The sequence below is a fragment of the Hyperolius riggenbachi genome, chromosome 6 (genome assembly GCF_040937935.1).
Source record: "Hyperolius riggenbachi isolate aHypRig1 chromosome 6, aHypRig1.pri, whole genome shotgun sequence".
Classification (NCBI taxonomy): Eukaryota; Metazoa; Chordata; class Amphibia; order Anura; family Hyperoliidae; genus Hyperolius; species Hyperolius riggenbachi.
The window spans coordinates 330,678,727-330,705,879 of NC_090651.1; the positions used below are offsets into that span (position 1 = coordinate 330,678,727).

The 27,153-nt window shown below is 47.4% G+C and overlaps 1 protein-coding gene across 6 annotated transcripts in view; it reads left to right on the forward strand.

Moving 5' to 3' along the window:
• Positions 1-4,062: 4,062 nt before the first annotated feature.
• Positions 4,063-27,153, forward strand: part of ARHGEF1 (Rho guanine nucleotide exchange factor 1) — a 173,291-nt gene continuing 150,200 nt past the window's right edge. For 3 of the 6 annotated variants that reach the window (XM_068241440.1, XM_068241442.1, XM_068241441.1), the window contains exon 1: positions 4,063-4,185. The gene's annotated coding sequence lies outside the window, so the exon portion shown is untranslated. The remainder of the gene's footprint in view (positions 4,186-27,153) is intronic. The other 3 variants (XM_068241443.1, XM_068241446.1, XM_068241444.1) reach the window with 2 other exon arrangements.

Here is a 27,153-nt window from a genome sequence, read left to right on the forward strand (position 1 = left end):
ATGACATAGCGTGAAAAAGTAGCGTCTTTGTAGGGTGCATTTGCGATTTTCTATTGCGTTTTGGTGCGTTTGCGGTTTTTTTATGCGTTTGCCCTGCGTTTTGATGCGTTTGCGGTTCACTAATGTAAAATGCATATGCGTTTTGTATGCTTTTTTTTAATTTATGCAAATCATGAGGAAGACAACAGAAAGCGGAAACACATCAGAGATCATTACTTTTTAATTAAAAATGCATGAAAAACGCAATACATATGCGTTACCAAAGACTTTAATTATGTGTGTTTTGGCAGCCAGCCTGCATATTATGCAACACTACCAGTGTTTGCGAAACGCATACTGTACAAATGCAGTGAAACACAGCTTCTTCTGCGTCCCATAGACTAACATTGCTGCATAAAACGCAGTGTTTCCCGGTACGCTAGCTTTTCTGCTATGTGTGCACCCAGTCTCAGGTGGCAGGCAGTCAAACGGCACAGTCAATGCATAGCTTAAAGGAAACCTAATGGCCTATTTCCACTACATGCAGATTCTGAATGCAGAAAACTGACTCCAATAAATGCCTATGTGAAATCAGCAGCAGAAAAATTGCGTTTAGTGGAAACAGGCCCATAGGCATTCATTTTTTCTGCATCCAGAATTCACGTGCAGTGGAAACAGGCCCTAAAGCGATTAAAGGGGAACTGAAGTAAGAGGTATACGTAGGCTGCCATATTTATTTCCTTTTAATCAATACCAGTTGCCTGGCAGCCCTGCTGATCCTCTGCCTCTAATACTATTAGCCATAGCCCCTGAACAAGCATGCAACAGATCAGGTGTTTCAGACTTTAACCAGCTGAGCGGTCTGGACAAGCTCAGCTCGTCCAACACCGCCAGAGGCTGCCGCTCAGGCCCTGCTGGGCCGTTTTTAATGAAATAAAAAGCAGCACACGCAGCCGGCACTTTGCCAGCCGCATGTGCTGCCTGATCGCCGCTGCAGCGCGGCGAAAGAGGGTCCGCGTGCAGCGGCGAAAGAGGGTCCCCCCAGCCGCCCGAGCCCAGCGTAGCCGGAACAAACAGTTCCGGCCAGCGCTAAGGGCTGGATCGGAGGCGGCTGACGTCAGGACGTCGGCTGACGTCCATGACGTCACTCCGCTCGTCGCCATGGTGACGAGGTAAGCGAAACACGGAAGGCCGCTTATTGCGGCCTTCCGTGTTACTTCTGGCCGCCGGAGGCGATCGGAAGAACGCCTCCGGAGCGCCCTCTAGTGGGCTTTCATGCAGCCAACTTTCAGTTGGCTGCATGAAATAGTTTTTTTTTTTATTTAAAAAAAACCCTCCCGCAGCCACCCTGGCGATTTAATCAGAACGCCAGGGTGGTTAAAGTCAGATCTGACAAGACTAGCTGCATGCTTGTTTCTGGTGTTATTCAGATACTACTGCAGAGAAATAGACCAGCAGGGCTGCCAGGCAACTGGTATTGATTAAAAGGAAATAAATATGGCAGCCTCCGTATACCTCTTACTTCAGTTCATCTTTAAAAAAAAAACAACAGTTTAACTTACCTGGGGCTTCTACTGGCCCCCTGCAGCTGGCTGTGCTGGGACAAAACAATACTGGGTCCCCCGCAGTGACTCAGTTTTGTTTTCAGCGACTGAGCCAGTCGATTGCCTCTGCGCCTGCGTGGCCCTGGACACACGACCTTGATCATACTCCTGTTGCCGAGAAGGAGGCAGCGGCAGACACGGACAGGCAAAGTAGACAGACATGTACGGGCAACAGGGTACATCTTCATTTGGAAGGACAGCACCGGGGGTGGTGTCATTAGGCTGATCCCAAAAGATTTCATGCTGAAATCGATTGGTAATCGGCCTACAGTTTATGGCGGCCACAGATCTCTCGCCAATCAGACAGATCTGTCTCTTGGTCGATCAGCCGCCAAAATTGCTGGATATATGGGCACCTTTAGGGCTGGTTCATATGGGCTTCTGCAAAAAAATCAAACCGCAGAGAGATCAGCAGCAGACCCTGCACTTTACTCACCTCCCCTGGATCCAGCGCTGCAATTCTCCCTCCATTCACTGGGTGGTGCTCTACCCCTATAGGGAGATCGGCAGCTGTCATCATGACAACGGACGGCGATCTCACCAGAGGGATCCAGAGCGTCCGAGGAACGGAGGAAGAATGGCTGCCAGCATCTGGACCACGGGGGAGGTGAGTTACAAACGTCTACTGCCCACAGGCTTTGCCTATACCTCCAGGCGGCTACCATGAGTCAAGCTTGGGGTTACCGCTCTGAGCTGTGGATTTCCAGCCCGAGCCAGACTCAGGTTTACTGTTAAGGAGGTTAATGCAGCGCTTTGTGCATATACTCATTTTTAACGCAGGCCTGAACTCAGAACTTCTCTGCTCTAAAAGTTATGCAAAATCTTAAAGGGTCAATTAAGGCTACAAAAAAATGAGCTTGGGACTTCAACCAGCCCCCTGCAGCTGTCCAGTGCCCACGCAGTCTTGCTCCAATGCTCCTGTCCCCGCCGGCAGCTAATTCCGGTTTCGGTGACAGTCGCCGTCAGGCCTGGGAACGCGAGTGATTCTTCGTGTTCCTGGCCACAACAGCGCCCTCCATACTGCTATTGCGGCCAGGAACGCGAAGAATCACTCGCGTTCCCAAGCCTGTCGCCAAAACGGAAGGGGGACAGGAGCCTCGGAGCGAGACTGCGTGGGCACCGGACAGCTGCAGGGGGCTGGTAGAAGCCCCAGGTGAGTAAAACTCATTGTTTTTAGGTTGCCTTAGGTGTCCCTTTAATAACCTTTAAATAAAAACAGTTCTTTGTTACAGCTCATACAAATCCTAAAATATATCTGCACTGTTTCTACTTCCTGATTCATGGAAACAGACATTGTTAACATCCTGTGCTTTCAAATGAGCTCATCTGCCGTGGCATTCGGCCCGACGCTGCCCCCTAATTTAAAATGTGCTCCCCCGGTGTTCTATACTTTACCTGTGTGTCGCTGGCTCTGGGCTCAGTCCGCAATCCACATATACGTGCCCCGCGTGGTTGCCAACATACAAGTGGTCGCGTGTGATGTCACACATTCGCCTACGTTAATTCGGCAACCAGTGGACCGCATATATGTGGATGGATCCTGGAGCCAGCGGCGGACACGGACAGGTAAAGTATACTGCACTGGGGGGGCACACTTTACGGCGCTGGGGGTTTAGAGGCGATATATCGCTCGCAGTTACTACCAAGCACGAGCACCCGTTCAACCACTACTGGTGGCTGGATGGTGTAATAGTTAGGGCTCTGCCTCTGACACACAGGAGACCAGGGTTCGAATTTCGGCTCTGCCTGTTCAGTAACCCAGCACCTATTCAGTAGGAGACCTTGGGCAAGTCTCCCGTACTGCCTATAGAGCACGTCCTAGTGGCTGCAGCTCTGGCGCTTTGAGTCCGCCAGGAAAAAAGCGTGATATAAATGTTATTTGTCTACTGCCCAACATCTTGCAGCATTGCTCGTATTGTCAATCAGGCATGCTCTTGGCAGCACCGATTTTCATCCAATTAAACAATAATTATCGAATCGATTGGTCGAACAAGTCAATACACCTATAGCCACCTTTACAAATGTGTAAGTTGATTAATCTGAGCATGTGCTTCTCCCTTCCATTCCAGAAACTGGAGAATAGAACTGCCTGACACCTATAACTAGCCTATACACTACATACCTAGTCAGATAATGCATACATTCTAAAGCTGCTAAAAGCTGTGATGAATTGCTATAGCTGCCAGCACAGCCCTGTCTCTGCATTGCCTTCTCCTGTCTGCCTCAGGAATAAAATTCAGCAAGTTCTGCCTAATAAAGTTCAGCAAGTTCTGCCAGCACAGCTCACTCTCTGTACAGGAAAGTTAGCACAGGCAGCCATTGTGGCTCCCTCCCCTCCTGTCTCCCCAGCATACATTTCCCCCCACCCTGTGATTGTATGAGCCTGTCCTCCAGCCCTCCCCTAGTCTCTTTCCCAGTAGCTCCCCTCCCCCTTCCTGCCTCCCTTCCCTCCCTCTCTCTGCAGGCTGGACTTTCATGACAACTCTGAAGTCCTGAGACTTATTCTCACCGGCCCGACACCCCCCAGGATCCCCCCCTCTCCCCCAGGCTGCACCCCGATGTGCTGAGGAGCTGGCTGGTCTGCAGGGAGCCTTGTGAGCAGGTAGGTGGGCTGCAGAGTGTGGGGGATCCCTTCCAGCGCTGAGCCCCCTGTGCAGGGCTGTCCGGAGCCAGGGCTGCTCACCTTTGTGTTGTTACTGTAGCTGCCAGTAAATTGCTATTTTTCTGTTCCTGGAGGGAAAAAAGTAGGTGACTGTGTTCATCTGGGTGCATTTGTTTGATGCATAATCCCAGTTTTATAATATGGTTGAACTTTGCTTTGTATTGTATAGTTATGGATTGTTGGTGATTATTATTTGTGTAGTGCTGTTGTATAGTTATGGATTGTTTATTATTGTTTAGTGTTTATGTATTGCTGACATCTTCTGCAGCGCTTTACAGAGTTTATAGTCATGTCACTTAGGGCTTATTCACACTGGGGTGTTTTTCTGCAGTGATCGCTAGTGCTTTGAAAAGCGCTAGGGTAATTTAGAGTATATGGCTGTGATCTCACTGCAGTGATCGCCAGCGATTTGCGGAAAACACAAACGTGGTGCATGCAGCGCTTTTCTGCGATTTTAGAGCAATCGTGGTTCAACTGTTAAAATGGCAATTACGATAGCTCCAAAATCGCGGAGATATCGAGTAACAAATGCTGAAAATCGTGAAAAATCCCTCTCCGCAAAATGCTAGCGATTTTGCTAGCGTTTTGCGTTCTCCAGTGTGAACAGGGCCTTAGGGATCTTTTATATGGGTGAATTCACTGCCTGTCAGCTGCTCTTGTACACCAGCCGGGCACTTGTTAGTGCTCAGTACCGGTGACCCCCTTGCCCATGGAGTCACATCTGAGTTGTGCTAAGGCCTCGTTCACATTTGCTGCGCTGAAAAACGTGTGAAAGCGCGTGGTAAAAAACGCATGCGCTTGTGCACGCTTTAGTGTGCGTTGCGCTGCGCTTCTTTAAAGCACGTTTTGCTTGTTGTACCAGCAGCAGTTGTCAATAAAACTTTGTTTTTGTATGTAAATGTATTTTTTTTCTCCAATTAGGGGTAAAAACCGCATGCGCTTCTATGCGCTTGTACGCGCTTCTATGCGCTAAAAAAGCGCACCCATTCACTTACATTGATGTGCGCTTTCCAGCTCAATGCACAGAAATGCATGCAACCCTACGTTAACGCTGCTCAGCGCAGCGCATAGATGTGAACCAGCTACATTTAGTTACATGGGAAAGTAAATACCTTGCTGATCGCACAGGGCAGTGCGCTGTAAAAAGCGCACAGAAACGGCCCTGATGTGAACAAGGCCATAGACATAGGATGTTGCTTTGTTCATTGCTGTCAGGTATTGCCACCGCATGGCAAGTGCTGATATACGTGGTATTACAAATATTGCCACCCAGCTGCATTTTAATTGCACCAAAATGTCGCTCGTGAGTAGCAGATGGGACACTGAACTGCCCGACGAGCGCAGATCAGCCTCCCTTCTGATAGAGGCCTAATTGTGCCTCAGAGGTATTCAAAATCTGATCCCTACCATAGTTCTATGGGTCTACTTTATGGGACCCAGCAGGAAACCTCATAGGAATCAGTTCTCCAATCACAGCACCCTCTTACAATATAAATCATTGTGATTGGCTGTATAGTGTGGGCGTAGTTTACTACATCCTATTGGAAACCTAGCAGTTCAAGAGGGTGCCGTCCACCCAATTGTGTTTGCTGAAATTCCCTATGAGGCTTCCTGTCGGGTCCCCTAAAAAGTAGACTAGCGTCGTTTTATGTCCATCGGTCTAGGGCCCATTCAGGATCAGGCCAATTAATTTATCAATATGTTTTTGGGATGTAGAAGTAAACGAGTGTCAGGGGGAAACCCACACAGACCTAGGGAGAGCAGACAAACTTCCTGCTGAGAGTCCTGTCTGAGAATCAAACCGGCGCCGCAATGCGAGGGCTCTTGCACACCAAAAATCACAAAATGCAATTGCAAACGTGTTTTGTATTCAGGGCTGTGGAGTCGGAGTTGGAGCCATTTTGGGTACCCGGAGTCGGAGTTGGAGTCGTGGTTTCATAAATTGAGTAGTCGGGAGTTGGGTGATTTTTGTACAAAATCCACAGCCCTATTAAATATTAGACTAAGGGGTCTGAGTCGGAGGTGGAGTCGGAGTCGTGGTTTCATAAACTGAGGAGTCGGAGTTGGAGTCGGAAGATTTTTGTACCGACTCCACAGCCCTGTTTGTATTTAGCGATTTTTCACTATGTTGGCCTCAATTGAAGTGCAGGAAAAATGCAGCTGAACTATGATTGCCTTTTTTAGAAAATTGGTAACACATTGTCATTGCGGAAAATTGCAAGCATTTACAAAAACAAAACAGAACGTAGCTGGTGTGAAAAGGGCCTGAGAGTGCTATCCACCCATGTTGGTTTCGCATAATAATAAATATATATGGAAACCTCAGAGGGAACTTCCGCAAATGTGATTGGGTGGACAGCACCCTCTCGAATGTTTTAGGCCCACACTATTCGTTCAATCACAGCAGGTCCTGCCATAGAGGGTGCCATGATTGGAGAACTGTTAAATGAGGTTTCCTGCTGGGTGACCTAAAGTAGACTAGTGCCAAAAATTGTTAGTTATCGTCTTGCTGAAAATCTGAGGTGTGCATTGAGTCCCCTCAATGTCATTGGCTTCCTCATCAGTGTATCACCAGGTCTGACTGTTGTTGTTGGAACTTCTGTAATGTTTGCCCAGCAAGGTGCAGCACACTTGCCCCTTGTCAGCCACTTGTCAGCGTGTGTACCTGCGCAGTAGCGGCTCACCGCTCGGGCTCCAGCAGAAGCAGCCGAGCCCGATCGGGCCACTCTACTGTGCAGGTGGAACCCGTAAGCGCATGCGCAGTAGAGCCGACTGATCGGGCTCAGCTATTTCTGCCAGAGCCCGAGCGTGTATGTGCGCAGCAGCAATTGTAAATAATATTGCTGCTCTGTATCCGGGGGTCTCTGGATCCAGATGGCTGAGCAGGACTGGGAAAGGCTTCCCCCTCCCGAGGCAAGTACCCTCCAGGAGCACTTTTTTTTTTTTAATTATTATTATAGGGTTACGTTAAAGGGACTCCGAGCAGTGCAGAAACTATGGAAAGATGCATATAATTTTAAAGCTCTCTTTCTCCTCTTTCCAATGATATATAAACCGCCACCCTACGCCTTTTAGTTTTCGCTATTTTCGCGATTGAAATTGCCGCGACCGTGATTTCAATCGCGAAAATAGAGAAAACTAAAAGGCGTAGGGCGACGATTTAGGTGTCGCCAGAAAGAGGAGAAAGAGAGCTTTAAAATGATATCCATCTTTCCATAGTTACTTGTATTACACAGGACGACACTTTCCCCAGTGTCAGCAGCTCCATTCAGCGGAAAAAGTCGCCCTGTGTAATACAAGTAACAATGGAAAGATGGATATCATTTTAAAGCTCTCTTTCTCCTCTTTCTGGCGACACCTAAATCGTCGCCCTACGCCTTTTAGTTTTCTCTATTTTCGCGATTGAAATCGCGGTCGCGGCAATTTCAATCGCGAAAATAGCGAAAACTAAAAGGCGTAGGGCGGCAGTTTATATATCATTGGAAAGAGGAGAAATAGAGCTTTAAAATGATATGCATCTTTTCATAGTTTCTGCACTGCTCGGAGTCCCTTTAAAGTATAGGAGTACAACTTTCTCACGATTAGGCTAGTCTGATTATTCTTCCGCCCAAACTGCAATTGCGCTGTACGCCAAACAAATTGCAGCAGTGGAAAATAGAAACAATTGTGTTTCTTACGGAAAAGGGCCTTTTATTCACCGCTTACTAATCAATAAAGAGCCAATGGATTTTGGAAAGTCAATCAAAAGTGCCATGGCAGTGAATTCTTTATGTCAATGGCCGGATGGTGTTATATGGCAGCAAGCAGTACAAAGATAGCAGGGAGGCTCTTTTGATCTATTTTTGAGTATTGATCAGTATTTCCTGACCCATGTTTGATCAGGGAGGAGGGATCAATCATTTGCCATATTGAGCCTCTGTGGCCCTGCGTATGCCAGCCTTACATCCCACATTGTCGTTCTTCAGTCTCCCAGGCCACTTTTTTCTTTGCCAAAAGTGTCCTCTTTGCTTTAAATGCTGCCTGTCACTGCAGATAAGTTTGCATATGTACTGGTTATCTTCATTCCTCAAATACTTCCTGTTGGGTCTGCTGCAGTTGTCTCTCCCTGCTGTCAGTAAAGGCTTTGTGACGTCTCTGGCTCCTCTGCTGATGTCTCAGAATAACATATATCCAGCATAGTTTCAATATACTTTTGTTATGTGTATGGATAGGATTGTTGGATCTCCTCTCTGCCGATAATCACTCTTGGTTCACCTCATTTAAGCAGCAGGAAATTCTCCCCTATTTATAAAGCCTCTGTTCACTGATGATCTCTAGATGCAAACTCCGAAATGAGTGAGGGAACAGCTGGAGTGGATTCATTCATCTTCCTGTGTTAAATGCTATTTTGTAACATTCATTGTATTCTAAAGTTGGCCATACATCTATCGGCTTGGTGGCCGGTCCTCCATCCTTATCAAATCGGATGAGAATTTATGCTGCAAAGTGAATGCTTATCGACGATGCGACCGATTTCGGGCCGAGCAGGTCGATTGGACATGCTGCAAGATGTCGGGCCGCCATGGTCGCTCGGGTGAGTGGCGATAATGGCAAGCCATACCGGGACGAGTGACGAAACACCGGCGCTGCCCCCCAATGTCAGATGTGCCCCCTGGTGCCCTATGCTTTACCTGTGGGTATCCTCAGCTGGCTCTGTCCTCAGATCATACACGTGCCACACGAGGTTGTGGGAGTACACGTGGGCATGTGTGTGACATCACGTTACTCCGGTAACCACGTGGGCCGTGTGCATGGATGGATGACAGAGCCAGCGGTGGATACGCACAGGTAAAGTATAGTGCATTGGGTGGAGGGTGGGCACATTTGATATTGGGGAAGCAGCGTTGGGCCAGCATGGCGGCGGATGCAGCATCACAAGTACGATCCCAGATATATTTCAGCATGAAATCGATCTGGTATTGGCCTGTGGTGTATGGGTAGCCAACAGATCTCTTTCTAATCAGGTTCGATCAGAGAGAGTTTTATCTCTTGGTCAAATCTGCTCATCATCGTTAGTTGTATGGCTAGCTTAACCCTTTGGGGACTGCCCTTGTGGCTGCTCTAGGCTGATGCGGCATAGGACTTACGCTGCCTGCTGTTTCGAGAGGGGAGATTAAGCTGTCATATGACAGCTGACATCCCCCCCCAGTGATCAGGAGCCATCGCAATTGGCTCCTGATCACGTGATCACTATGATCGCCGGCGGATTGTAGTGATCCCTGTTAAAGCTGCGGCAGGGGGGCTAAAGAAGATCCACTCACCTTCCTGACGTTCCCCCGGCGATCGGTGCTCTCCACCGCTCTGGCCGGCATCCCCGCTCGCTCTGACGCAAGTGTCGAGTGCCACGGCACCGTCACTTAATGTCAGTGCGAGCGAGGATAACGGCGAGAGCGGAGGGTTCTACAGCTGCTCATTGCTGGAGCCTGTGAGGTGAGTAAAGGATGCAGGCTATACGGGGGACACCTGGCCACACAGGGGGCAACATATTACTTACCCAGCCATAGGGGAACCGGCTGCCTCACCCCCCTAAATGCCCCCCCCCCAAGTAAAATGGCCTGGTCCTTAAGGGGGGGGTCCTGAAAAGGTTAAGGGTGCGTACAAATGTTCATTTGTGACCCAAAAAAGGATCGCCAAGCACTCTAGCAGAGTGATGCGTCTGTTGCTATGGTGTAGGGATGATGTTGGCTCACAATTGAGTGGCTTCAGGCGGGAGGAGTAAGTAGGACGACAGTGAACTTGGGGGGTACCTGTCCACGTGCGATTGGCTGCTTCAGCCAAGTTCCATCTAGCATGTGTACACAGCTTATCCCCACTAGTGCTATTCCTCAGTGTGGCTCAAGGTTAATTCTCAGTTCCTAAAGCCTTAACCCCGAGCCACCCTCCGCAAAACTGCTGGATGACTCATGTGCAGAGAGCTCTCGCCTCTCCAGGATCCGGCAGCCACAGGTGACCCATCTTCATAGTCTCCTCCAAGGTGCTTCATCTCTATGGTGAGAGCGCTGTCTCCATGAAAACAGCGCACCAAAGAGGAGATGATGAAGAGGGGTCAACTGTGCCTGCCAGATCCTGTAGAGGCGAGCTGTATAATAAAAACTTAAGGGAAAAGAAAAATGGGGAGTGTAATACACATAAATCGCTCAAAATTCTATAACTAGAAGTCTCTTTTAATTTCAATACATCCCGTTTTAAAACTGAAACAAAGGTGAGTTGTATACTCTGCGTAGGGGATGGGGGCACCCTGTCAAGCTACCTATACTGAGAGGGGAAAGTCGCTTTCTGGCTACCTTTATTTTATTTTTATTTTGGGGGGGGGGGGGGGTAAATCTCTGCCTACCTATATTGGGGATTACCTGTCATTTTGATTTATGTATGTAAAGCAGTAAACAAGGTACTGCTTTATTCTTCGGGTCCTTTTACACTTAAACAGTTGCTCTCAGTTAAAATGGAAAGAAAACTGATTTTCAAAGTAAGTTCCATGTTTTCCTATGGCACCTTTCACACTTAACGCGTTTTAACTGAAATCTTCTTCCCAATACACTGCTGTGGAAAAAAACGCGTACTAACGCACACTATTACGCATACCAACTGATTAAGTGTAAAAGGGGCCTTAGGCTTCTTTCACATCTGACAGTGCGTGCAGGAACCGTTCTCCTGCACGCGTTATGGCCTGCGGCGTGTCGTCGGGATGCTGCGGTGCGACGCAGTTAGCGGCGGTAGTTGCTATTTCACCCGACGGGAAAACGTCAGCTCCCAACGATTAAAAGCTCCCGGGTGATCTTTCTGGTCAGTAGGGTGTAAATCACACGCCTGAAACAAGCATGCAGCTAATCTTGTCACATTTGTCATAGACATCTGATCTGCATGTTTGTTCAGGGTCTATGGCTTAAATTATTAGAGGCAGAGGATCAGCAGGACAGCCAGGCAATGTGCATTATTGAAATAAAGGAAATAAACATGTCAGCTTCCATATACCTCTAACCTCTGGTTCCCTTTAACACTTTGTCACTTGCCTATAATCCTTTTACTGGTCTCCAGTAATTTGTTATGGGGACCTTTTTTTAAAAAAAAAAAGTCTTTGGGGGTCTGTTATAGTGGTATAGTACCACCCAATGTATTCACTTTCCTTGTGCATTCGTGCTTTGAAGTGGCCAGTGAAGGACTGGCATATAATCATGCCATGTACTATGTTTGCAAACATGCTCCATGCAAAGAGTTGGTGAAGGATTACGCAGATTTCAAATGCAGCTGAATCCTGCCAAGGTGGAATTTGATTGGTCTATCTTCAGGCTGAATACATTTTGCAGATGCAATTTGCATAAGCCTACATCAACTTGGAATTATTTCCATCTCATTTACCATCCCTACATTAACATCTAACAGATACAAGGCCAGTGATGGCTAACCTTGGCACTCCAGCTGTGACAAAACTACAAATCCCATCATGCCTCCCTGAGTTGTGCTTAGAGCTGTCAGAGTATTGCAATGCCTCATGGGACTTGTAGTTCCACCACAGCTGGAGTGCAAAGGTTAGCCATCACTGTACTAGTCCAACAAGCACCGTCAACTCTCCTGCCCCCTGCAGTTGTCCCCATACACATTGCATGCCTAGCAATGCAATGCATCCGTTTAAACGCAGGAAGTGAATCCTATGTTAAAAATAGGATCCGCTTCCACTTGTTACACGACACGGATTGTGTGCCACGGAATGCGAGACGGAACACAGAGTCCCAGCTTGGCACATTTTCCTGGACCGCACAGGAAAGTGTGACAATGAAAGCCTATGAGAGCATACACTGTCCGTTCTCTCTAGGCTAGTTGCCACATCCGCGTTGCTGCCGTGACGTCATACTCGCGTGTCCCGTTGCCCATCGCCGCTGCTCGGTCCCTTCTAAACAGCCCGGTGGCTGAGAGATCTCCATTGAGCTGCAAAAGACCAATGGGAATTAACAGCAACAGGGAGAATTCTCATTGGTTCGTGTTGGACCAATACAATTTCTGCCTGTTGCTAGGGAGAATTGGCCTGGTGCAGCCTGTGGAAATCCTCCTGCTTCTGCTGGCCTTTGGGTTGTTGAAGGGACAGGTAATTGGCGATGCGGACGTGATTGAAGCAGGTGCGGATGCAGAACGGTCGGGTGTATTTGTTGCATGCGAATGCAAAACAGACGGTACACATCCACCTAACAGATTAACTGAGCCCTTGTTCACATTGCGTTCGGATCGCGTGAGCGTTCGCATTGGGTGTTTCTTGACGTGATTTAATTCAGGGCTGTGGAGTCGGAGTCGTGGAGTCGGGCAATTTTGGGTGCCTGGAGTCGGAGTCGGGAAAAAATGCACCGACTCCGACTCCTAATGAATTTGTAACTGTAATTAAAATAGAAAATATGATAAAATGTTCTATTTCTCAGATAATAGTCATTAAAAATAATGTATATATACAGTATATATACAGTAATAGCTGTGCTTAGTCCACAAAAATGAAATAAACCAATCAAAATTAGTTACTTGTGCTGCTTCAATAAAGCAGTCCCCGTATTTTTAAGGTCAGATATACACATCTGATTGTGACTGTATATATGATGAGTACACAGGAATCTCTTATATATTCTAAATAACATCTATGCTGTAAGAATAAAGCCTGATGTGTAGCCGTGTCACTAATAGAGATGGTCAACGAGATGGAAATAATTCTGCATTGATGCTGATTTATGCAAATGTATGCACTCCCTTTGCTGATGAAATCAAATAATTTGATATGTTATTAAAATTTGGTTTGTTGACTACAAATTAAAGGGTACCTGAGACGGATGAAAAGTAAAATGTTTTATACATACCTGGGGCTTCCTCCAGCCCCCTTCAAGCTAATCAGTCCCTCGCTGTCCTCTACCACCCGGATCTTCTGCTATGAGTCCTGGTAATTCAGCCAGTCAGCGCTGTCCGGCCGCATGCCGCTCCCACAGCCAGGTACATTCTGCACCTGCGCAATAGTGTTGCACAGGTGTAGTATGCTCCTGGCGGCGGAGTGTGTGCATGCGCACTACGCCCGACTGGCTCAAGTACCTGGACTCATAGCAGAAGATCTAGGTGGTGGAGGAGGACAACGAGGGACTGATTATCCTGAAGGCGGCTGGAGGAAGCCCCAGGTATGTATAAAACTTTAATTTCATCTGTCTCAGGTTTACTTTGTTACACAGTAGTACTATACTCTACATATGCACTCCCCACAGAGCTGCAGGGAATCCACTGAGAATGCTGTGCACATTGAACACAGAGGTGTTGTCGGTTTACAATCTCCTCATTCCCCTGCAGAGTACCTGCACATCATTCTTACATGTACCCACACTTACGTTGCCTAGGGCCTGATAGATGTTCTTTGTTCCAGTTTGTACCTTTTACAAGTACTCTTACCAAGGACTAGTTTTAGTCTAAAGGGAATAAATATAGTAGTCTACATATCCTTCTCACTTCAGTTGTCTTGTAAAATTCCTAAGCGTTGGCAGTTAAGAGACGAATTTCATGTTACATACTTTTAATCAACAAAATTGTAATATGCAAATTAGAGGAGTCTGAGTCGTGGAGTCGGAGTCGGTGGAATCCTAAACTGAGGAGTCGGAGTCGGTGGATTTTTGGACCGACTCCACAGCACTGATTTAATTTTGCGTTTCCCGGCGCTTGGGTGGGCGGTGCGTTTTTGGTTAAAATCGCTTTTCTGAGGGCCCATTCACACTTGAGCGTTTTGCCGGCGATTTTGGCAAAACACTCATACACTCGCGCTTTTGAAAGCGCTAGTGTAATTAAACCCTATGGGCCTGTTCTTACTTGGGCAATTTGCTCTAATCACCGCAAATCGCCCAAAAATGCGAAACGCATTTCAGACGATTTCCCGGCGATCGCGTTTCAGTGCTATAGAAGCGCTTAACGCGATTGTGGAAAAATTGGCGCAGTGTTCAATGATTTTTCCGCTGAAAAATCACTTCTGCAAAACGCCGGCTATAATCGCCGCCATTTTGCAAACGCAAGTGTGAATGGGCCCTGAGAGCTTTTCCAAAGCAGTTTTTTAATTCACTCCGACTCAAGTCAGGAATTGAACTCTTTGACCCGGAAAATAATAAATACAATGTATTTATTCTTAAAAACGCGAATGCAATCACTGCACAAAGCGATTTTGTGAGCATTTAGCGTTTTCATATACCCTCCATTGAGGCGGAATCGCCCCGAAAATGGACCATGCAGCGCTTTTCAGATCGGAAAGTGAATGGAGCGCCCCAATCAGAACTAGCGCAGAGGAAAGCATGGTGTAAGCACTTTCAGGGCGATTTTGAAAAACCGGCAAGCGCTTGAAAAAATGAAAAAGCGACTCTAGTGTGGACGAGCTCTCACTGTTTGCGTTCTGCATCCGCTCTAGTGGGAACCGGCCTTGATCCAGTTTGGCCTATCAGAGTATCAGATCTAAGGGTACCTGTACTTTGTAAGTGGCAAGTTGTCAGCTGCTCGCTGCAGATATGAAGTCTGTGGTCAGCTTTATATTTTATTACTAAAGCAACACAATGCAGACTTGCAGCCTGTCACCAGCAGTCCGGTTATCACATTCATACAGATGGTCTTTTAGTAACTGAACATTTTCTTCAGAATCTCCCACATGTTCTTATCATCCGGTTTTGAGCAATATAACTTGGCTTTGCTCGTGATGGGCAGCCTCGCAGGGACCGCTAAACTCATGAAGACAACAAGGAAGTTTAAAGAGGAACTGTAGTGAAAATAACATAATGAATACAATTACTCATTTTATTACAATATTCATTTATAGATTATTTAGTCAGTGTTTGCCCATTGTAAGATCTTTCCTCTCCCTGACTGATTTACATTCTGAAATGTCTCACTGGTGCAACCTCTTTAGTTCTGCCAGGTGATCACTGTGGAATGTTCATTACTGGGAGTTCTATCCGCAGAGGGAAGTACTGGTTGCTTGGCAGTTGGAAAAAGCCATTATTTCACACACAGCAAACTGTCAGGACCATGATCATGACATCACACTGTGGGAGGGGTTTCACCACAATATCAGCCATACAAAACCTCTGATCTATTCGAGAAAAGATAAAGACTTCTTATGGGAAAGGGTTTATGAGCTACTGATCGGGATGAGGTTCAGTCCTGGGTTACAGTTCCTATTGAAGGATAGACTTCCGCATAGGATGCCAGGGCCAGTGTTAACTTCTCAACGACTGCGTCATGCTGATAGGCGTGAATGCGGCGGCTCCCCAAGACCCTGTAACGCCAATTGGCATTCATTTCTTGGGCGGAGATTGCAAGGGAACGCACGTGCCGATGTGCACGCCTTCCCGCTTGAATGACGCTGACGCGCCACTAGGAAACTGCGGCAGCAATGTACTGGGGACAGACGTGTCACTCGGATGTCCCCGAAAAAAAAAAAAAAAAAAAAAAAGGGAGATTTATTGAAAAAAAGAAAAAACAAACATCCCAGCAGTGATCTCTGTTGGTGGGCAGAAAAGGGGGAGGGGGAATCACTCTTGTACTGAGTTGTACGGCCCTGCAGCGAGCCCTTAAAGCTGCAGTGGCTTGAACTGTAAAAAAAAATAGCCTGGTCACTAGGGGGGTGTAAGCCTGTGGTCCTGAAGTGGTTAAGCTCTGTACACTCCGTAGATGAAACTGGGCCGAGGTGGCCAATAATCGACCGCCTCTGCTGAGAATCCAGCGTCTGGCCGGCAGCCCCCGACCCCTCAGCCAGTGATCGCCCCACACATAGAACTAAAAACACATTGCTCTGCGCAGCCTCGACCCTGCAATGTCACCTGAGGGGATGAGTGTAGATCTCCATTAGGCAACACTGAGCGTGTATATGGGTCTTTAGAGTACTGTCACCTGCTGGGATCTCTCAATGGAAAATTGAGGAACATATGAACACGTTAAAAACCCTTTCACACCAGGCATGATGATGCCCGTTTTAACGAAATGTCATTTGCGCTATTTCCAAGGTAAAATGAAAATTGCGTTTCGACATGCCCCGGTACATTTTATTATGTGGCGCATGTGTTGCGTGTTGCAATGAATTAGGCCTGAACGACTTTAGGAAAAAATTGAATAAAGCGATTTCTGTCTGTAATCACGATTTTGATTCACAACTTCCTTCAAATCAAGCGTTGTCCCCCCCCCCCCCCCCCCCGTGCCTCTCTGTCCCCCCCTCTCTCTCTCTCTCTCTCTCTCTCTGTGCCCCCTGTCCTCCAAGCTGCAGCAGTGCTGGACATACTTTCCAGCAAGAGTCCAGCGATGCCCGTCTATCCACTTAGCCTCCTGCAGGCTCTAATGCATGGCATACTTCCTGTATGTCATGTGACATACAGGAACCAGGAAGTATGTCATACACAAAAGCTGGCAGACAGCGAGAGAGGATGGAAAGTGTTCAACTCCTCTCAGAAGGTATGTCCAACACCGCCAATGCTGCGGACCACGCGCGCCAGGACTTGGGGTACGTTTGAATCCGCTTTTTCAAACTCCTCCCAAGTGGAAATAACGTCATCGTGAAAATTGCCACTTTGACAATTCTGAAATTGGGAGCTTGGTGATCATGATTTCGATTTAAATGCGATTTATCATTCAGGCCTACAATGAATGTCCGTGTAAAGCAATGGCGGCGAGAGCAGCTAGCGTTATGAAAACGTGTCAATCAATCCCAGAATGCAATAAGATAGTTTCCTGTGTGTCACTTCCTTTCAATGGCTGACAGAGGAATGTAATGTAAAAGAAACACTTAAAGGACAACTGAAGTGAGTGTTATATGGTTACTGCCATGTTTATTTCCTTTTTAAGCAATACCAGTTACTTGGCAGCCCTGCTGGTCTATTTGGCTGCAGTAGTGTCTGAATCGCACCAAAACCAGCATGCAGCTAATGTTGTCAGATTTGACAATAATGTCAGAAACACCCGATTTGCTGCATGATTATTCAGGGTCTGTGGTTTAAAGTGGATCCGAGATAAACTTTTACTCATTGCATAATTGTGTTCTTTTCCTATTGTTTATAAGGCATTCCTCAAGCCAAATACGTTTTTGTTTTAATACTCTAATTCCCTATAAACTAAACAAGCCTCACCCACAGGTTTTCATAGAGCCAAGGCATTTTTAGACCGTAGCAAGGGCTCATGGGAGCTCAATCTGGGCAGGAGGAGGGGGAGATGTTACTAGCCAGAGATTTCAGAGGCAGAGAGGAGGAGGAGAGAGTATTAGGTTTTTTTTTCACAGGCTGCGTCCAGATAAGTTTGCCTGTGTGTAATGTTTACAAACAACATGGCTGCTCTCATTGTATCACAGGTCGAAATAATCATATTCTATTGAAGCTGTATACAGCTAGATTTGCTGTGTAAACTATCTAAACTTTAGATAAGATATATAGACAAGTTACTTGTTATAGTTAGTTTTTCATCTCGGATCCGCTTTAACCTCTTGCCGACCGCGTCACGCCAATGGGTGTGTTTTGCAGGAGATCGCGCGCAGGCTGCGCGCGCATCTCCTGCGTGGGGGGGGGGCGGAGCTCCGCCCCGCTTTCAGTCTCCGAGCGACTATTGGCGTTCGGGAGACTGTTAGACGGCGTGATCGCCGTCTATTTACTCTGTGCAGCGCTGCGATCAGCAGCAGCGCTGCACTGGGGACAGCCGTGTGACACGGCTGTCCCCCTGGGGGACAAGAGAGCGATCGGCTCTCATAGGGTGAAGCCTATGAGAGCTGATCGCCATGATTGGCTGGCTGGGGGGAGGGAGGGAGGGAAGGGGTTTAAAGAGAGTCTGAAGCGAGAATAAATCTCGCTTCAGCTCTAAAACGCCGCTATCACGCGGCTAAACGGGGGTCCCTTCACCCCCAAATCCCCCTCCGTGCAGCGCATCCCCTCTTCCGCATAGAGGCAGGGCTCCCTGCCTCACGCGCGTCTGTCAGCGCGTATCTCCGCCTCTCCCCCGCCCCTCTGTCTTCCTTTGCTGAGAGGGGCGGGGGAGAGGCAGCGATGCGCCGCTGATAGACGCACTGTGAGGCAGGGCTGCAGCCGTTAGCCCTACCTCCAGCAGCAGCAAAAAGTTGGTCGTTGATTTTGCGGGGGGGGGGGGGGGGGGTTTGGGGGTGAAGGGACCCCCGTTTAGCCGCGGGATTGCGGCGTTTTAGCAGGGGCACGCACGCTATATATAAGCACTGAAGCGAGATTTATTCTCGTTTCAGTGTCTCTTTAAGGGAACAGTGTTTAAAAAAAAAAAAAAAAACACAGCCATAAATATTGATAAAAAATAAATTAAATAAACATGGGGGGAGCGATCAGACCCCACCAACAGACAGCTCTGTTGGTGGGGAGAAAAGGGGGGGGGGGGGAATCACTTGAGTGCTATGTTGTGCGGCCCTGCAGCTTGGCCTTAAAGCTGCAGTAGCCTTTTTGACTAAAAATGGCCTGGTCACTAGGGGGGTTTAGCCCTGCAGTCCTCAAGAGGTTAAAGATCAGCAGGGCAGCCAGGCAACTGGTATTGCTTAAAAGGAAACAAATATGGCAGCCTCCATATCCCTCTCTCTTCAGTTGCCCTTTAAATGGCAAAGCTGCATTCTCTACAAAACCCACAATTAGGGCCCATTCACACTTGAATGTTTTGCCGGCGATTTCGGCAAAACGCTCAAACACTAGCTCTTTTGAAAGCGCTAGTGTAATAAAACCGTATGGGCCGTTCTTACTTGGCCGATTTTTGGTCATCGCCGCAAATCGCCCAAAAACGCAAACGATGCACCATTTTCAGGCGATTTCCTGGCGATCACGTTTCAGTGACATAGAATCGCTAAACGCGATCGCGGAGAAATCGCTGCACTGTCCAGTAATTTTTCCACGTGAAATCGCGGAAAAATCACTCCGGCAAAACGCCGGCAAAAATCGTTGACGTTTTGCGCTTCTAAGTGTGAATGGGCCCTTCCTTCAACTGTTACCAGCCCTCATATACTTTTTAAGTACCAATCACTATCTTTCATTTATTTTAACCAGTCAAAGCTGCATGACAGTTGAAAATCAAATAGTAACAGAATCACCTGTTCTTTAACATGTTAAAACGCACTACAACGCATTGAAAACACACACAGATGCGCTAAATGGCATACTAACACCTAGCAATGCATATGAAAACGCATGTAAACACAAGCGCCAAAACATACATAGATCCGTTACCGATGCCATGATCAGGTGTGAAAGCACACTGCAGTTGCAGTAGCTATAAATGAAATCGGTACTTACCTAGGGCTTCCTCCAGTTCACCGTAGGCTGTAAGGTCCCCCGTTGTCCCCCTGGCTCCTCTCCCGGTCTCGCTGCTGGCTCCGTTACCGGCGACACCCGGGCCGAGTGTCTGCCCGACACTTCCTGAACGGTGACACTATGCGTCATCACGCCACCTGCTACGCATCATCACGCTGCCCGCTACGCGGCCTGGGTGTCACCAGGGGACCTCACGGCCTACGTTGGGCTGGAGGAAGCCCCAGGTAAGTACCGATTTCATTTATAGCTACTGCTCAGGGTCCTTTTAAGCTAAATATTCACCACTGACGACAAGCGTTTCGCTATCCTCCTTCCGGCTGGAGCGTTTGTGTGACATTACATGACCGGTGCGAACGGGAAGTCAAGCAAGCTTGGTACTTTTATGTAGAGTCGTCAGGCGTCTTTCAGATCCAATCTGTAGTGACAGTTATTATCGTTGTGCGCCGCTAAACGTCACGCGAGTACCCACCTCTAGCTACATCACAAGAACGTGAAAATGTTCACTTGACGCTCAAAAAGTCGTTGGCCGTTGGGAAAATCGCATAGTGGTTATGGACCTTTAGTGATTGCCACCTTCAGAGTTTTTTACCTGCCGAGCGTCTCAGGGCCGGCCTCTTGGAAGTGGCGTTAGGTGTGGGTCAGACAGGCTTTGTCTGGTTTCAGTTATCTGTGAACTGTGACATGATATGCAGGGAATCCTGTTTGACTCTTACGCCTCCTCCTCATCCCCCTGCAGGCAGAGGAATAGAGTTCAGATCTAGCGGCCCACAGAAAGACTCCCATGTGTACAAGTTTATCAGGATCTCGCTCAACTACAAGTCAGTCAATGCTGTGTTTAAAGTGGACCTGAACTCTTGCGCAGGACAAAAGAAAAACGGAGAGAAATGCACCCTGTATGTATTTAGAGAGTTTAGCCCAGGGATCCCCAAACTTTTTCGGTCAAGGCCTGGGTCAACATGCCTCAGACTGCTGGGGGGCCGGAACATACATAAAATGATGTTGAAAAACTTTACATTGAATCTAGGTATTGATTCCCTTCCAGTCATGCCCAGAGGAGACCTCCCAGCAGCAGCCTTTCAGTCATGTGACGCCCGAAGAACGTCTGGGAACCAGACAGTAAAGCATATCCAGGTGACAACCTGTTGTCCATTTGGACAGCAGTGTCACCTAATGCAGCATTGGGTTGGAAGCCAGTGAATGACTGTTCGCTGGCTTCATGTTGTCGGGCGGTGCCAGCACTGCTATTCTATATGCGGGGCGCCAATATTTAATGGTGCAGTGGGCCACATCTATAAGTTATACATTTATACATCTATATCTTTCCTTCAAGCCTGGTGTGACAGACCCAGCTCTAACTATAAACGCCTGCTTACGTGAACTACAGCAATGGATGAATGACAACTGGCTGAAATTAAATGCAGACAAAACTGAAGTCCTTCTGATTGGAGGGCAGAGCATGATAACAAATCAACTTAACTTGCAGTCTTCACCACTGGGAATAGGAGGCACGGATCTACGCAGCTCTGAACATGTGCGTAGCCTGGGAGTTCTAATTGATGGGAATTTAAACTTCAGAACTCAAATCTCTGCTGTGGTGAAATCATCCTATTTTCACCTGAAGAACATTGCAAAAATCAAACACCTCATCCCCCCAGAAGATCTGCCAACCTTAGTCCATGCCTTCATCACATCCCGACTGGACTACTGCAATGCTCTCTACACTGGCCTTCCAAAAAAGGTCTTGTACCGCCTACAGCTGATACAGAATACTGCTGCAAGACTGCTAACCAACCAACCCCGTCACTGCCACATAACGCCAGTCCTGCACTCCCTTCACTGGCTACCTATAGAATGGAGGGTCCTATTCAAGATCGGCCTACTGACATTTAAATCCCTGAATAATCTGGGCCCTGGATACATGAAAGATATGTTACAGCTGCGTAGCAATCCCCGCATTCTCAGATCCACAGGTTCTAATAATCTAGTCATACCCAGAGTCCACTTGGAAACTTTTGGTCCCAGAGCCTTCTGTCATGCTGCCCCTACGTTTTGGAACTCCCTACCTCAACAGATCAGGACAGCTCCATCCCTGGCCGTGTTTAAATCCAGACTGAAAACCCACCTGTTCAGTTTGGCATTTGCAGAAATATAATTTTTGTTGTGTGAATACTTCATCCTACTACCAATTACTGAATCTGAGAGAGCCTAAGCGCTTTGAGTCCTATGGGAGAAAAGCGCTATAGAAATGTTATTGTATATAGTGTTTGGGGGGGGGGGGCAGTGAAAAAGCCTCAGGGGGCCGCAATTGGCCCGTGGGATTGGCCCGTGGGCCTTAGTTTGAGGACCACTGGTTTGGCCTGTCTAATTCTTCCTCATCTTTGTCTAATCACAAGTTGTAATTTGATCCCACCCTGTGTCAGCTGACTGCCACGGCAGATAAGCTCATTTTAAAGCACAGAATGTCTGCTTTCATGAAATCAGGAAGTAGCAACACTGCAGATTTATTGCAGGATTTGTATCAGCTGTAACTAAAACCTTTTTATTCTTTAAGGGTTATTATGCTGTTGCGAATCTTTTAGAGCAGAGAGGAAGTTCTAAGTTTAGGTCTGCTTTAACCACTTAAGGACCGGGCTATTTTGTAACGATCTGTGCTGGGTGGGCTCTCCAGCCCACAGCACAGATCGTATTTGCAGCAGGGCGACCGGACTCGCCTCCCCCCCCCCCCCTTTTTCCCCACTAGGGGGATGTCCTGCTGGGGGGGTCTGATCGCTGCCGGCTGCCTGCGTGTTGCGGGGGGGGGGGGGCTCCTCAAAGCCCCCCTCTGCAGCGATATCGGGCTTCCCTCTTTCTCTCCCTCCCCTCCTTCCCCTGGGCGGCACAGGACGGCGATCCGTCCTGCGTCGCCTCTGATAGGCTTCAGCCTATCAGATGCCGGCGATCCCCGGCCAATCAGAGGCCGGGGATCGCCGATCTCCTTTACGGCGCCATATGATGTAAACAGCGGGGATTTCTTCCCCGCGTGTTTACAATTAGCCTGTGAGACGCGATCGGAGGCTCCCAGGCTGTTCACGGAGACACCCTCTGTGAACTGACATGGAAAGGCCGCTCGTTCGTTTCCATGTATTACCACTTACGACCTGCCGCCTAAAGTGTCTATAGACTGAGTAATTTTGATGCCTTATTAGACGTATTCTAGGATTTCCCTATATCAGGAGATGTCATACATGATGGTGTGCCTGGATCTCCTAAAAATAATTATAATCCCTGTCTGGCATGACTGCAGTTGCACTGCTAAATCGCTGACCCCACTGTGACCCATATGCAGCATTCAGGCTTTTGCTGCTTTAGGGCTAGTTCGCAGTGCATCAGCTGCATTGCAGAATAATTATGCATTTGAACTCCCTGCCCATACTATTCTATAGGCCAGTTCACATCTCTGTGTTGTAACTGGTCGCGTTATGCTAAGTTGCTGCATGCAGGCTTTGTGGTAGGGCTAGTTCACACTATGAACGCCAATCGCGATTTTACTGCGATTTGTGTTGTGATTCCCATTCAACAGAATGAGAATCACATCGCAATCTCCCCCAAAGCGCTGCATGCAGCACCTCTGTGATTTATGTAAATCGCAAATACTGCAGTGAGAAGGATCCCACAGGGATACCTTAGCAGCGGCGCTTTGCTGATCGCCGGCAATCAGCAAATCTCTGAAAAGTGCCCAAGTGGGAACCAGCCCTTAAAGGAATCCTGAAGTGAGAGGTATATGAAGGCTTATTATATATATATATATATATATATATATATATATATATATATATATATATATATATATATATATATATATATATATATATATATATATATATATATATATATATATATATATATAAAATATTTCCTTTTAAGCACTACCAGTTGCCTGACTATCCTGCTTGTTCTCTGCCTCTAATACTTTTAGCCATAGACCCTGAACAAGCATGCAGCATATCAGGTGTTTCTGACATCACTGTCAAATTTAACAAGATTAGCTTTTACAAGCTAATAAAAATGGCTGCCTCCATATACTTCTTGCTTCAGGTTCCCTTTACAGTGTACCTGATAAGCAATAAAATATACTTACCTGGGGCTTCCTTCAGCTCCCTCTGGCCTGATCGCTCCCACAGCGTCCTCTTCTCCTTCTCCGTTTGCCCGCAACTGGCCCTGGAAAATCCATCAGTTGGGGCCAGTCAGTGCATGCGCAGTCCAGCCAGGCACGCTTCCCTGTCGTGCTCCAGGCGACGTGAAGGCGGGAGGGTGTGTGTGCCCACGGGAGCGCGCATGCTCAGTTGGCTCCGGACTGGAGGACTTTCCAGGGCAAACGGAGAGGGAGAAGGGGACACCCTGGGAGCGATCAGGCTGGAGGGAGCCCCAGGTATGTATATTTTATTGCTAATCCCCCATCTCAGGTTCCCTTTTTAACGATATCCAGTTTCCATTGCAGTTCACAAATGACAACAGTAAATTTCCTCCCCCAAAAAAATCCAGTCTAAGTTCACAATGGCACTAATGCTAAATTGCAAGGAAATGTTATAAAAGAGTGATAGCCAATGAGAGCAGTCGTCCTTCATGGCACGCTTGCCTCTGCCCTCATCACTGATTAAACCTTTATCTGCTGTGTGACTTCTAGAAAACGAAAGACTGGTTTGTTTCTTGCCCACAGAGTGGCTGGCTCTTCCTGATAAGTGTGTGCAGCCTGCACACCCTTCCCCCTGCCCCTTACCCCCATTCTCTTCCTGTTTTGTGTCACAAAGCCTCATGTAGTCCCTCCAGAGGGCAGAGCTGACACAGCTGCTTTGCTGTGTGAGGGGAATGTGGATTAACCCTGACATAAGCCCATTCAGAGTTCCCATCAGTGCTGCAGCAATGTGGAGAGACCTGTGGCAGGAACATGTCTTGTGTATCTCTTCCACAGCTGCTAATGTTCTCCTGCAGAGTGGTGCAGCTATACAGGCAGTTACCCTACTTACAAACCACTCAAGTTACAATGTTTCAGAGATACAAAGTTGTCTCCGTGTTTATACAACATATACTGTACTGTTTTTTTATTACATATTTTGTTATTATATGTTACAGTATTAAACTGTTAAAAGCAGTTTAAAACCAGTTACAGCACACCTGAAAAATTAAAAGTCAAAATAAACACTCTCACACACTCTCACACACTCTCACACACTCTCACACACTCTCACACACTCTCACACACTCTCACACACGCCATACTTACCTCCCGTGTAGCCTACTCATCAATCTCTTTCTCCTCTCCTGCGTCCCTTTTGTTCACTGCAGCCGAAATTGGAATTCTCCGTCCTAAAAATAGCAATGACCTATAACAGCTTCCGGATTAGCACAATTTAACCAATAATATTGTTTCAACTATAGGGAAGCATGCACATCACCGACACCCTGCACATTCGTTGTCCTTTTGGTTATAACTGACAGCAGCTGAAGAAGTGCCCTTTTAAAGAGGAACTGTAACAAAGAATTGAACTTCATCCCAATCAGTAGCTGATACCCCCTTTCCCATGAAAAATAATTACCTTTTCTCAATACTGAGGCATCGCTAGGCTGATGGCTGGCTAAGGTAGGTCCGGGGTTGCTGGATACACACTTTTTCTTGTTAGAGGTGGTAGTTACCGACTGCTTTGGCCGACTTTCATCTAGCGCGTGTACACAGCTTATGTCTAGCGCACAGAGGTGCTTGGCTGCATACCAGGCCCTTACTAGCTTTTTCTTTTTTGCCTGATGGAGTATCCAATAAATGGTATTTTTTTAAAATATAAAATAACAGAATTGTGTCTGTTTGTCTTCCCGGGGAGGTAAGTACATTACTACCTCCTCTTTTAAACAGTTATTAAAATGGTTTTATTGTATTTTGGCACCTCTGTTCAAACACTTTCATCTATGTCTAGCATATGTCTTGGTTGTGGACAAGTAGACCTCTGTGGAGTTGTATTGTGGCTGGCAGAATTTGCAGACTACTGTTAAAAATTTTAAGTGCGCTATTCTTTGGGTTGTCAGTGTATACTGTACTGTAACATTAGGCTTAAAGGGGAACTGAAGTAAGAGGTATACGGAGGCGGCCATATTTATTTCCTTTTAATCAATACCAGTTGCCTGGCAGCAGTGCTGGTCTATTTCTCTGCAGTAGTATCTGAATAACACCAAAAACAAGCATGCAGCTAGTCTTGTCAGATCTGACTTTAGGCTACTTACACACCAGGACGTTGCGTTTAGGGGACGTTATAGGGCACATAACGTGCCCCTAACACAACGCCTGGTGCTCTCTGATGTGGACGTCAGAGTGAGCCGCGTTGTGCAGCTCATTAGGATCCAGAGGCCTCCCCCCTTCTTAGGTAAGTATGTGGTTTTGTACTCGAGCTTTGGCTCAAGTACACTTTAAATTGACGTCGCAGATCACAGTGTTCTCCCCAGAATTTTTTTCTAGCCGGGTGGCATGAAATAGTAGCCGGGTGGCATGAAAAGGTAGCCGGGTGGGGCAAGACAACAGAATGCAGGGCCGGTGCTTCTGTGAGCAACCCTGGAGGAGGTGAGCCAATTACAGCAGGGTGCTCACCAAAACTAGCCGGGTGGAGCACCCGGCTAAAAGAGCCTGGGGAGAACACTGGATCATTTTTAACCCCAAAAAACTGCTCTAAATCTACCTCTGTTCGACGTTCGCTTGAAAACGGTCCCTTTAAAAGCAAAGACTTGAGCTTGGCATGCGGGGCTGTTGGAAGTGGTTGCTGGGCTCCCTGGGCTGTGGGACTTTTACATGAAGGTTTGTTCTGCTTGTGGTGAGTATTTATGACATATTAAAGTAGTTTGGAAACACTTGAGCGATAGTCAGCTGAAGTGTGCGGCTCCTGTTGGTATTTGGGCTGTAAACTGTGACATCAGAGACATTTAGGTCCCTTTTATAGTTGCCATGCAAGTATGCGTTGCTTTACCCCTGTTTTACCGCAGGGTAACGCAATGGCAGTGGGGCCTAACACACTTACAAAGCCAACAGCACGTTTCTGTTGGACTTCTGCGGTAGCACAATGCATGTAAGTCAGTGGGTGATGCAGAACTTTGTGTGTTTTCTCTGTATCGCCGCCGGGGCACCTGTACCTGTAATCTCATGTGGTTATGTACTTGCTGCCGAGTTCTGGGGTAATGGCGCCCCGGTAGCGATGGTGAGTAGACACGGGGGGGGGCTGGGCGCTGGCGGATAGGTGAGCGTACAACATTGAAACTGAGTGCCGGGTGCCCGACAGGCAAAGGCGGCTTCACAGATTTCCAATAGATTGCAGGATGTGTGTAATCTGTGTACAGCGTGTGGCAGTAATAGATCCCTCTCTACTCAGATTTTGGTGTAGGTCGCATTCACAGTGCCACATTGCAGAGCTGCATTATAAAGTCTTATTACCGCACTGCATTGATAATCCTATCGGACCTTCACAGTGCAACGTTAACGTCGCGTTGAAAACCTCACTGCTTGCAACGCGTTACCTCTGAATGCAGACGTCTTGCGACTTTAACGCTGAGTGAAACCGCAACGTTCCACTGTGAATGC